The 13,548-nt window shown below is 35.1% G+C and overlaps 1 long non-coding RNA gene across 1 annotated transcript; it reads right to left on the reverse strand.

The window, feature by feature from the left end:
• Positions 1-6,636: 6,636 nt before the first annotated feature.
• LOC131940280 (uncharacterized) lies at positions 6,637-7,856 on the reverse strand. The gene is made up of 4 exons (XR_009386540.1): positions 7,750-7,856; positions 7,440-7,582; positions 7,032-7,096; positions 6,637-6,713 (listed from the first exon to the last, which is right to left on the reverse strand). It is a non-coding gene; the product is annotated as an uncharacterized LOC131940280 (long non-coding RNA).
• Between the last annotated feature and the right edge of the window lie 5,692 nt (positions 7,857-13,548).

Raw genomic sequence — 13,548 nt, forward strand, 5'->3', positions numbered from 1 at the left:
ACTTACATTCTTCTTCTTTTTCATCATTCTTAATTTTAGTGTTTAAAGGGATTCCCTCCAACACAATTAAGTATACGTGTCAACTGGTTATGCGCCATTGTGGCAATTGACTCCGATTTCAGCCTGCTTTTCTTTTTGGATTTGTTTCCATAGCCTTTGTCCAACCAAGAACAAACTACAAGGCAGCAGTTGTTTGATTTTGGAGTTGTCTCTCCTTGATGAGTGGCTGTCCCCATCTATCGAGCCTCATCTGCCCGGGGGTTCGAACTCGGGACTTGACGATTTCGCAAACATGAGCTTAACCGACCCGACCACTCCGATCTCTAAACTGACACTATGGATCAGGCAGCCGATCCTACACTATTCTCAACGACACTGTCGTTGAGTGGCTTATCAACAGTGTCGATATATAATAACGCTATAGATTTTTTCTCATTTGATTCTGTCGTTGAGACTCTAATTATAGTTATAAACTGTAAAAACTAGCTAACGGAATAAAACCATTTCGATTAATTAATCGCTTAAAATATTTAATATAAGAAAAATTAAACAACCATTCATTTTACAGAGCTAATAATAATTAATATTATAAAAAATGTATCTTCTGTCTTTAAAATTGAAAATTAAATTATTTTTAGCAATATAAATTAATACAGTGGATTGCTGAATTTAATTGTGATCATAGTTATGATTAATTTTAGAGATTGTGTGATTAATTTATACACAATTTAGAATTACAGAATATTGATTATTCGGTATAGAAAACATTAGGGTAGAGATTACTAAACGATATAATATAGGATTATGTAATATAGAATATATTAGTATATTATTATAGAATCTAGGCTATACAACAAGTAATACATGATATGATTGCAAAATAGAAAAAATACATAATATAAAGGCCCATTTTTTATTCGAATTTAAGACTCATTTCGTTTACAATATGTTATTACAAATATAAAATTGCAGAATACGTAATAGCTATTTTTATCGAATTTATACATAGAATGTGCTATATAATCTTAAGAACATGATTATGTAGTGGCGTAGGTACAAGGTGTGCCAAGGGGCTATGCCCCCCCCCCCCGATATATATATATATATATATATATATATATATATATATATATATATATATATATATATATATATACATATTTACTGTACTCAAGTAGTATCCCTAACCAGAGGCGTCACAAGGTTGGGGGGGGGCGGGGCTGAGGACTGCGCAAGGTGGCAAAATTTCGGGGGTGACACCATGGCGAAAAATAGCAAAATATATAGAAGAAGTAAGCATTTTGCCAGTTCAATAAATGACTAATGAGAGTTAACTGTACTAATAACTGACTGCAGATAAAAAAATATACAATTAACTGTGCACGTTTAAAAACTATCATTCAGGGGGGGGGGGGTGAGGGGAGATGACACAAACTGCAAAATGTACAGGTGAATACATGCTTGTTGAATTTTTGGATAACAGATTTGCTAAGCGACGACCGGAGAGAGGCTGATACCAAAATCTAATAATTTACGATGAAAACGATGCTTTTTTTCACATGAATTAATAGGTGGATTATGTGCAAAATTTGACGCCATTGGGGAAAATGGGAAGTCACCAAATGTAGCTATATATATATATATATATATATATATATATATATATATATATATATATATATATATATATATATATATATATATATATATATATATATATATATATGCATATGTAGAATTATTTATATTTCTCTCTATGTATATATATAATGAAGTTTTGCTTGTTTGTTTGTGGGTTTGTTTATGTCCTCTATGCAGCACTACACCTTTCATCCTATGGTCATGCAACTTAAGTTAAGAATACCACTGGATATATTTCACAAGCACGGTGCCCCAGCAGGGCGCGAATCGATTCTATATATAGATCCCTATATAGGGTATATATACGTAAAAGTAGATTGCGGTTTAATCCCGTTCATCCGCTCGCCATAAAACTTCAGGGGAGGTTATTTTTTTTTTTATTTTAACAGGGCGGCGCTTCTGGAGGGTGCAATTTTTCTCTACACAGTTTGTAAAAAACAAAACGGATGCTGTTTGACATCGTTTATCTGAGTGCCGTTAAACTTTCGAGAGTTAATGAAAACACTCACGAGAAGGTTTCTGCGAAAACAAAAATTAAAATTTATTATGGGCGTTTCCGTGGAGGGTGCGATTTTTGTTAATAAACGGCTTGGCGCCTGAAAATCCAGGGCGGCGATATTAAAACTGCATGGGGGCTAAGGTAAAAAAGCAACAACAGGCGCAGCCGCCGGCGCCCCGGATATTACGTAACTCGAAGCGCCCCGTGCTACCATGTGAACACTATGACGCCTACGTTCGTTTTTTTTTTAATTTATACACTAAAGACACGATGGGCAACAATAATTTTTGACTATATGGAATCAGGCGCGTCTGCCGGCGCCCCGGCAGGATGCGATTTGGCGCCCTGAGATATCCTAAGGTTGTGTTAAAGAGCACTCTACAATATTGACCCTGTGGCACACGACATTCGATGACAATTCGTTTGACCCGATGCGCCACTGGCTTCGGGAGGAACACTATGAGTTTTAAAAGAGCGCCCTACAGTAGGGAAATTTTTTGTCTACTGCACCACTGGCGTGTGGTCTAGTGCCCCTGTGTGGGTCCCTCATAAACACTATTGCGCCTACGTTCGTTTTAAAGAGTGCGATACATTATGGATACAATGGGCTACAGTGTGCGGTAGAATTTGCGCCTCAACAACTATGATGAAAGCAATATAACACCGGCTTTGATTACATTTAAATTGTTTAGATTTAGAAATCAATGTCAAGCGTAAAAAAATACGTGATTGCTAATGTAATTATGGAATCCTCTTAAAATATTGCGTCAGTCTGTCTTCTGAGACCGCAGCAACGCGCGGGACGGGTACGCTGGTTTAATATATATTTCTTCTATATAAATAATTCTCTTCATGGATACCATAGAAAACACCAAGCTGTAAGCGCCCCTAGCAGCCCCCTCTCTTTCTCTCTATCCCTACCACCCCCATCCCTACATGGTCTGGTGAGCTGTGGTTCAAGCTAAATGTTTACAATCATAGAGCCGGGTTTAGTGACAGCTATTAGGGGCAGATAATTTAGTTTGAAACGATTTTAAACTTAGTGGAGGTAACTCAGAGGGGGCTGCTTTCACGAGGAGGGGGGGGGGGTAGGATTTTTGGGAAAGGAGGGTGGGGAGGGGGGGGGGGTTATCGTCCTTAACGAGCTACTGATAGTGTTTTAAAGCAAATATTTTCAGTGGCAGCATTGTTACTGTCAAATTCACAAATTATGAATTACTGAAAAGTAGAAAATGAAACAACTAAATAGCGGCATATGATAGCGGCTCGTAAAATATAAAACACAATGTAAATACCTTTGTTATACCTACGGAAAATAATAATATGTAACATGGATTCCTGAAATTTTGCGCTGCTTTAATTTTTAACGTTGGGATCCTCCATCAACATCCATACTCTCCTTTAGTATGTTCAGGCTTTTTTTTTTTCATTTATGGGAAGGGATGATCGGAAAGTGTGACGAAACATTTTTGCTTTCATCCGTTATTTCGGGCTTTAAAAGATTGCTTTTGGTATTAATTCATTTATTAACTCAATGTTTATCGAGGTCAGTACATATTATAATAAACCGGGAGTGATCTCCCCTAAACTTTCTCGAATATTCTAATATAACACTACGGGGAATGGCAACTCGGGATATAGACATGATTTTTAATCCATTTTAAATACTTAAACTTTTTAAAATAGAATAAAACGTCGTAGAAAAAAGAATTGCACACCAAGTGAACGTCAAATAAAGATGTGCATAATAGTGCGCAACATTATTAGTACTTTATAAATTTACGTGCGTTTTTTGAGAAATCGGAAATAGCGTAAATTAGTACTTCCTGTCAACGGAAATTACTCAAAATTTGACAGAAGGTAGAGAATTAGATCTTTTACTTACATGTGAAATTTCATTTATCTATCTGCAATAGTACTCAAGTTATAGGCTTTTGAAAAATTCAAAGTAGAAAAAGAACCACTTTCGGTTATCGGAAATCACTCAAAAGTTTATACGGATCTATGATTTTGATAAAATACTTATATATGAAATTTCATCAACCTAGCTGTAACGGTACTCAAGTAATCGTGTTTACACACAGACACACACAGACACAGGCATACGGACAAGATTGCAAAATTATGTTTTTCCGTATCAGTGAGGTGTAAATCGTCGAGATTTGTAAAAAATCTCGATTTTTTTTTTTTGCACGATCACAAGACTTTCTCTATACTTCGTATATACGAGAAAGTAAAAATGCAGTTTCAGGGGAACGGCGGAGGGGGTTATGTGTTGAGGTGTAGTGTTTTTAAAGAGAGTGGTGGGGGGGGGGGGGGAGCGAAGATCTGGCTTTTTGTGAAAATTTGTTACAATTAGAGAAGGGGGGTTTGGTGCAAAATCGTCTGAAGAGTGAGTCGTGGTTAATGGGTGACCACTTTATGATTGTATATTGACATCACCATCATTTTGGGCGGTGGCTTTATGTGACGATATGTAACGAGAAAAAAAGAGGGTTGAGTTAATGGCGTAGCATTTATTTTGCATTTTTTAAGGATACAAATAATAAAAACACTGCTTATTTTGTTTTACATGTGTGACGACATTGTGTTAACCAAATGTATTGAATAGTAGGACTTACAGATTATTAGTTCTCTCCCCCCCCCCCTGAAGCAATTACCCCCTGTCATTTACCCCCCCCCCCCCGCCAAGGAGGACATCTCTCCCCCCCCCCCCCACGCACACACCTCTTAAGGTACAGCTGGGGTTAGGGTTATGGTTAGGGTTACGGCTAGGGTTAGGGTTTGGGTTAGCGTTAGGGCTAGGGTTAGAGTTAGGGTTAGCGTTCTGGCTAAGGTTAAGATTATGGTTAGGGTTACGGCTAGGGTTAGGATTAGGGTTAGCGTTAGGGCTAGGGTTAGAGTTAGGGCTAGAGTTAGAGTTTGGGCTAGCGATTGTGCTAAGGTTAGGGTTAGGGTTATGGTTAGGGTTATAGTTAGGGCTAGGGTAAGAGTTAGGGCTAGAGTTAGGGTTAGCGTTCGGGCTAAGGTTAGGGTTAGCGTTAGGGCTAAGGTTAGGGCTAGGGTTAGATTCAGAATTAGAGTTAGTGTTATGGTCAGGGTTAGGATTAAGGCTAGGATTAGGGTTAGTGTTATGGTCAATGTTAGGCTGAAACCTAAGTCTAGACTTGGTTTTGGTTATGTGTTAAGTTTTAGGCTGAGGTGAATGCTTAGGGTTTGGTAATTTTTTTATCGATTAGGATTAAGGAAATACATAGGTATAGAGTTTGAGTTAGGATCATAACTTGAGGCGGGGGGGGGGATTCTCCAGGGGGTTATTGACAAGGGGTAATTGCCCCGGGGGGTAAATACGGGAGGGGGGGGGGTCTCCTCCGGGGGTGGGGTAATTGACGGGGTGGGGGTAATGTCATGTAGCCAGGTCCACTATTAGAAAGCCAAGATTCCAAACTGTGTAGCCTTATGTATGTAGGTAATCTAATCTCATACAAGTTCTTGAAAGCAACATCAAAGACGAGAAATAAAAAGAGCCATCGTTGTCGGCTTATTTAACAGGGAAGTCTTAGTCTAAATCAATCCACGACAATGTCTTTAAGACAATAAACCTTAACTTTGCTTGAAATAACAATATCGTTCTTCATTCAGTCAAACTCAACATTATGGCTTCACTGAACTTTGTCATTGAAATGCATGTGTAGTTTGAAATGTGTGTCTGTTAAAATTGTACAGTTGATACCGAATATATCCAGCCTTTTTCTTCTTCGTTCAGCTGCTTTTCTTTCTGGATTTCTTTTCTTTTGTCAATCCAAGAACAAGTGTTGTATCCCCAAGATAGGTTGCTATCCCCAACTATAGAGCCTCATCTACACGGGAGATTGAACTCAGGACTTCTCGGTTTAGCAACCACGAACTTTACCAGTTCTTGATTTTGGTATTGGCGTGTCAGTTTTCTTCTTTATTTGGTCGACATCTAAAGTTAAACAAAAACAGTTGCCTACCTCAGCAAAAATCAATGTAGGCCAATTATGGCCAGTGTAGCAATTAGCAACATCAAAGTTGATTTGAATTCCATGCAACACTCATTCCATACTTCTCTAGTGTGGAGGTCTTTATTATTAATATTATCCTGTTTGTTTGATACTTTTCTTTAACTTAATAATAATAACCATAGACACTTTTTGCCTGGAGTACAAACTGGGTCACAGTATTCTCTGGTAAACAATTAAGTTCTTTTCCAAATATATGCTCAGCTAATAGAAACAGCATTCCTAGATTATTATTTTTTTTTTTAATTTATTTTTTTAAAGGGCTTCAGCTGTTTTAATGTCAACTTGTGCTGGGAATACTATAACTACATACAACCCTTTTCAGCTTTCAATCACTTGCATCTTATGTAAAAAGTAAGAAAACCAAATACATCAAATTTTGAGAAATAATTTATTTATGAAACAATTGCATATAATTATAAAGCCAAACATTAATGTATCAAGATTATTGCAATTATCACCATTTGCAGATTCTTGTTTAACTATGGTAGATGGAAGTATTAGTTGCCTTTTACATCACTTTTCACTTCCTGAAACAAAACAAAATGATTTTCTTAATCATCCATCTGAAATAATAAAATTAGCAAAAAAAAAATAAATCTTTAGTTTAAATTAGTTTAATACATCAAAACAAAACAAGAAAAAAGTGATTGAATGAGATGAATCATGGCATAGATATCTATAAAATTTTGCTTTAGTGATAAAGGGGGAAAAATTTAAGTTATTTTAAGTGAAACATAAGCTAGAGAAATAAACTATTAGGCCTAATTTAAATAATTTAATTCCTTTCTCCCAAAACACTACATGTATCCTTAAAAAAAGAAAACTTAAAATTTATCAATATTTACCTTGTGTATAAACTCTTCTGTAGATCTACTGTATCAGCTTGACGCTCATTAGGTATGCCTAGTTCCTGTTGAGCAGTTAAGACAGATTAAGTAAATAATTCAAATTTGTAAGACAAACCACTAAATGATACTGTTTTTTTATATATATATATATATATATATATATATATATATATATATATATATATATATATATATATATATATATATATATATATATATCCTTCCTGCAAATCAGCATATTTTGCAAAACAAATATTTAAAAAAATACATGATATTGTATCAATCATCACCACTGACTTGGTTTTACTAGGTAAAATATTTTTTTAAATACAATATTTATACAAATAAAAATCTATCTCAATCAACATGTTCAAAATAAACCAAAGCAAACTTGTGATAACTTACCTGATTAATGTTTGAGAGGATTCACCCAGTTCTCGCCACTGAAGCAGATTAGATGCATGTGTTATTACACTTGTGATATACTGATTGCCATTTTGTGTACTTTTAGTCCTGGAGATCTATGTTGTAGGCATAGACTGTTAAACCTGGATAGTAATATTATAGAAGTAAATTATATCTAGTATAATATAAATATTTTAAAATATAAATGACACTAAATTATATTTATCATTATTGGAAATAAAAATGGTACAATTAAGTTATAAAAAAACAAATTATACAATTTAAAGCCGCTTATTAATAATTGTCATACCTTTTCCTACTTTTATGTCAAATGTAAGAGGTAATAGAGAAAGAACATCTTGTGTCATTTAGTATGCTGTAGTCTTATTACTGGTAAAAATCAGATCATCCCTTTTTAGCGCAATTTCCATTCTGGAGAATTGCGTTTATTAACCCGTCATTTCTGGATGGATGGATGGATGGATGGATGAATGTGTGTCCGCAGCTTTAAGTCGTATCTCCTCCTCAACGAAGCAATATCGATGACTAGTTCCAAAAGCAATTATGTTAAGCAAGTTACGAGGATGAACATAGGCCATAAAAATTCCGGGTTTCTTTCATGGATTTCCCAGAAAAGCCAAAAAATCTCGAAAAAAAGCAGTTTTTGGCCCATATCTCGGCAACCAGACCACTTAGCGACTTGAAACATGTACCAATCGATTCCTGTCATAATTTAGAACAATATTGCCGAAGAAAGTTTTCAAAAATATTCTCTCGTTCGGTCACAAATTTTAAAATTACATAAACACCTACAAACCGATTGTTCTTCTAGCTTGAACGCACCCGAACATTATACGTCAGAGCTATTTTTAGATAACATAAGGAAATTGCGCACAAATGTCACTAGACTTTTTTAATTAACTTGTTTTTGGATGAACCTGTAAAAGAGAAATTACAACATGGATAAACACAATGAATATCATATCTAATCCTCAACTAGTTATCACCCCAATCCTAACCTCATTTTTTAAAACCAATTTCTAAATATGTTTTCAGAACAAATGTATGTTAAGTCTACCTATTTTAATGTTCAGAATACTAATATTTATCAAAACTACCTCCAGTTGAAATTCAAGATACCTTTATAAAAAGTTATTATGACTTTAACTTTGTGTAGTTGTTATTTAGGCTATTTGTTTAATTTATATTATTTAAATTAATATTTCATGCCTTGTTTTAAAAAAGATCTACAAGTCTACTTTTGATTTTATGGTATAATCTGATAAAAATTAGGCTGCTACATCTGAAAACTAAGGTCAATGCAAAGACTTCCAAATTAACGATAAGTAGGCTTGTATAGATATTGTATATAATTACTAGCCCAATAGTATTACTCCACGACCAATGTATAGGACTTAATGTATCAGACCTAATTCCTATAATTAGGCCTACTAATTATTAAATAATTAATAGATCTAACAGTAGGATAATTACAATTATGGGCCTTAGCTGACATAGAGAGCTGAATACTTAACTAAACATTTTTAAAAATTATAGTAAGCTAAGTGAGTTGAATTATTTTAATAACATTTACATAATAACATAATAAAATTTAAATAACAGCCTATAGGCCCTATAATATATAAATAGGCTAAACTACTTGTAAGACCTAATAGACTAATGACTAAGAGAGTGCTAGGCCCCTTTCCGATATTATATAATAATTGCTTGATCGATATCATAATATCTAACACTGATTACATTAATTTACATAAGGCTATACCATCTTAACTATGACTAGTACTTTTTCTACTAATAAAATAGGCTATCTCTAGTTTAAACTTAGGCCTAATAGTAATTAGTAATTATAATTAATTTAATTAAGTAGGCCATTTTATGACATTTATAAAATTTTTAGTAGATGGCCGAGCCTTAAATTTAAATACTAAAATAGATTTAGCATACTATGCCTATTGTTGGTCTAATTAATAATTTATTTTTCATTTAGAATTTTAGATCTCCAAAAGATAGGCCTAGGTCCTAAATAAATTATTTTTATTTTATTGAGCCCGCCTTAATGTATAAAGTATAAGATGTGATCTGTTTTTTTAATAAAAATAACCCTACACAATACTAGTGATTTAACTAATATCTAGTACTACTTTAGGCCTATTTAATTATTTATTAGTAGGCTGAATAAAATCTAAAGCTATAAGGCCTACTTTATTACTATATTTGCCTATTATTCTATAATTAATTTATGTTTTCTTTCAATACATAGTAGATCCTGTGGTACCTCAACATTCTAGTGCCTCGACATACCAGATTTTTTAAATACGAGCAGTTGAGCGAGTAATATTTCGCTTTGAGTTACGCGCAAAATTTGAGATACCGTATTTCACAGTTCATGTAAAAGAAATACCCCCAAAAAGATGCAAATGATTATTTATCATTTCACAGTTCATGTAAAAGAAATACCCCCAAAAAGATGCAAATGATTATTTATCGCAGCTATTTAATTATAATAATAAGCGTCTTACTCATATTTGCAGCATTATGAAAGGGAGAAAGAAATAAACTTCCTAAACATTAAACAAGTTTTATTTTAAGCTACCAGCACATGAAAGTGACTTAAATTAAGCATGGCAAAAAAGAAGAGAAAAGCTGTCACGAAAATTAAGCTAACGTAATAATTTTATTTAGATCTAGTATTTAGGCCTTACGTTTAAGTCTTAAGTGCAACAATGCTCAGTGAATTTTAGCCATTAATGGCATTAAGTTTAGGAATGATGTATTGTGTACTTGTGTAGCTTTAACTTTAGTATATTTTTAGACCTAAGCCTAATCTTGTAGATATAGATCTACAAACAATTTGAAATAGAAGAGATTTAAAATTGAGTAGATCTAGATCCTAAATGCTAAAGGACAGCTATGCCACAGAAATAATTATCTTTCTATCTAGTCAATCTAGCTAGACTAGATCTAAAAATTCTAGTGCTACTGAAAAATTACTAGATTTTCTAGATCTAGATTCTATCATTTACTTTCGACGCACTAGGCATACTTTTAACTTTTTCTCTCTAGTCAATAATGTAGATTTCTAGATCTAAATGTAAATCCTGATCTTGTAGATTTGATTTACGTAGGTTTTACATCAGTGTAAATCGTTGATCAAGTAGATCTAGTCTAGATCTGGACTAGCTCTGGTCAAAACAAAATGGCTGGAATATTAGCTTCAAAACACCTACAGTTTATGCTTTCCTAATTGTGGAGAGCATGTTTAATTATTGTTTTATTTTCAACGACAGTGTTGACTGAGAAACCACCAAAGGGTTTTATTCTCAGCGACACAGTCGGAGAGAGGCTCAACGATTCTGTCGTTGAGATGATCCGCATGGGGTGGATCAGGACAATATAGCCTTCGATAAATTTTTTAAAGGAGCACATATTTTTGGATTTGTTTCCATAGCCTTTGTCCAACCAAGAACAAACTACATGGCAACAGTTGTTTGATTTTGGAGTTGTCTATTCTTGATGAGTGGCTGTTCGCATATATCGATCCTCATCTGCCCGGGGGTTCGAACTCGGGACTTGACGGTTTCGCAAACATGAGCTTAACCGACCCGACCACTCCGATCTCTAAACTGACACTATGGATCAGGACAATATAGCCTTCGATAAAACTTTAAAAGGAGCTCATTTGACCCACATATATACACCAACAACATATTGTAAAAATACCGACAGATTTACAGATTTATAGACTTAGTGTGCAGCTGCCAGTTGTAAAAACAAATTTAAAGTATGAAACCTAAAGGTCAGATGGCTCTTTAGCAAAGTTGTTTGAAAAAAATATGCTACTTTTAGTAACAATGGCAGACATCTTGGTTACCTAATAAGCGTAATTTTTTAAAAAGCTTATTGTTGTGAATGGTATTTCAGTGTAATGCATGGTTATGAAAGTATGTGTGTTGTAGAATGATTTATATTAATAAAAGAGTGTGACAGTGTGACGAAGTACATACGGAATGTGCGTTTGGGAGTAAGATCTGGTTGTTTGGGGAAAGACTTTAGATCAGTCTTCTTTATGTTGTGTTGAAGTGTACAAGTATTCGTCGGTTGTCGTGAATATTCTCTTCGCATACGTTATAAAACTCGACGTCCGTGTCAATTACGTATTTATCCAGTGCAATAAACGATTAAATGAACCAATGCGGCAATGCTCAATGATTTATATTGGATCATCATTATCTATGGATCCACGTTGTCCTACAAGGTCGACCCTGTTCTCATCTCGCATCCAGATTCTAATATTATGACGTTCTTTTAAAATAATGTTTCGTTCTTAATTAATTTAAGTAAGTCGACATCACAAACGATTAAGAATATTATAATTGCTTTATAATCCGAAAAGGTTTCGTTCTTAATTAATTTAATTAAGTCGACATCACAAATGACCAAGAATATTGCAATTGCTTTATAGTCCGATCAGTAGCTTGCCATCTCTTAAAGACAATTATCTGCCCCTGCTTATTTCGTGACCAAACAGTTCACGTCGTCGGCTAGTACTTAATCTTATTATCTCCCTCTTTATTACTGAATTTAGTCATCTTTAAATACATTCAAATGACTAATCTAATTACCAATAAGACTAAAAAATACTTTGCTTGCATTATCATTAGATACCAATAAATCTAGGAAAGTTGCTACGAAATCATTGCTTAAGATGAGTTAAAATTGTATTTCTCCTTGAATAAAGTAAAAGGGAAATACACACAAAAGCACGCAGTTTAAGGGTGTAATAGACTTTATTTAAAAAACTGATAACTTTTTAATTAACGACGGGTATATTACTGATAACGATAAGCCGTAATGTGAAGAAACTTGCAACTGGTATTAGCAATAAATTTAAAATAAAGCATATAACACAAAGATCCACAAAAAGAAGAGGGATAAAAAAAAACCTAGCGCAGAGAAATTTTAAAAGAGAAAATGGAAAGAATTGTTCAGAAACGAAACAAAAAACAAAGGACACAAGCATGGGGAGATACTGTGTATGACCAATCGTTCAGATAAGAAAAAGTCGAAGACGAAGAAGATATCACTGATGGAGTAGTGAACCTTTATCTTCCCAGAGTGTAGGCCCTGTGAGGGTGTCAGAATCGCAAAGAATGCACAACCAACACGATTGAGGCTAGGTATCACAGTATCCTTTATTTCTCTTCAAACGCGCCACCCAGTCCCACATCAACCTGTTTGCTTTCAACTGTCCTCCGCATTCATTTCTACACACCACCTTTCTCTCGCTCACAAGACAGCCACTGTCACCCGACCAGTCGCTTCCCTTGTACCCTCGTTCACTCCGTACAACAACATACACGTCAACACACCCGGCCTCGCGTCTCACTACATGATACATACACACACGCAGTGATCCGTTCCACGTATTCACCTTTCATACACATTACATCACCACAGGCCCTTAAGTGAGAATCTGATTTATTTTGTACTTTTCACACAGCTGTGGGACAGTAGTGCCTTGTGAGACGATAAGAAAAGTAAAGGTTGTCCAGATGCAGCTACAGCATACCAGGGGTAGTTGGTGAACCATGTCACACTTAGTGTTTCTTCTAGACTTTTTTCTCCTGGAAGGGGGGGGGGGGGCTCTTGATATTTTCAAGGGTGGGGGGACGAAAAACATTTTCCGAGGGGGGGGGGGTGTGGCGGACACTGGTAAAAGTGTATGTTTTCTATATAAATTCCATTTCTTTTGGGGGAGGGGGCGGTAGACTTTTTTGGCGGGAAGAGCAAACCTCCCCTCGAAGAGATGCCTGGACGAAACTCTGGTCACACTCCGAGGGGTAAGAAAATTTGTGTGAATGTTTTGGCATCACATATTTGATGTAGAAAACTGCTAAACAAACCTGTAAATTCAAGTAGAAGTTTATTTTTTTTACTTCGACTTTGAATAATTCGGTAATGCAGCTTATAATTATTTTTTTTCCATTTGGTTTAGCCCCCCCCCCCTCCACCTCTATTTCCCTTTAAACTGCCCCCACCCACCTACCACACCTACTCCCGTTTCCAACCCCCACCCTACCCCAATCCC

The sequence above is a fragment of the Physella acuta genome, unplaced genomic scaffold, assembly GCF_028476545.2.
Source record: "Physella acuta isolate Inbredline_101_S28 unplaced genomic scaffold, ASM2847654v3 ptg000315l, whole genome shotgun sequence".
Taxonomy (NCBI): Eukaryota; Metazoa; Mollusca; class Gastropoda; family Physidae; genus Physella; species Physella acuta.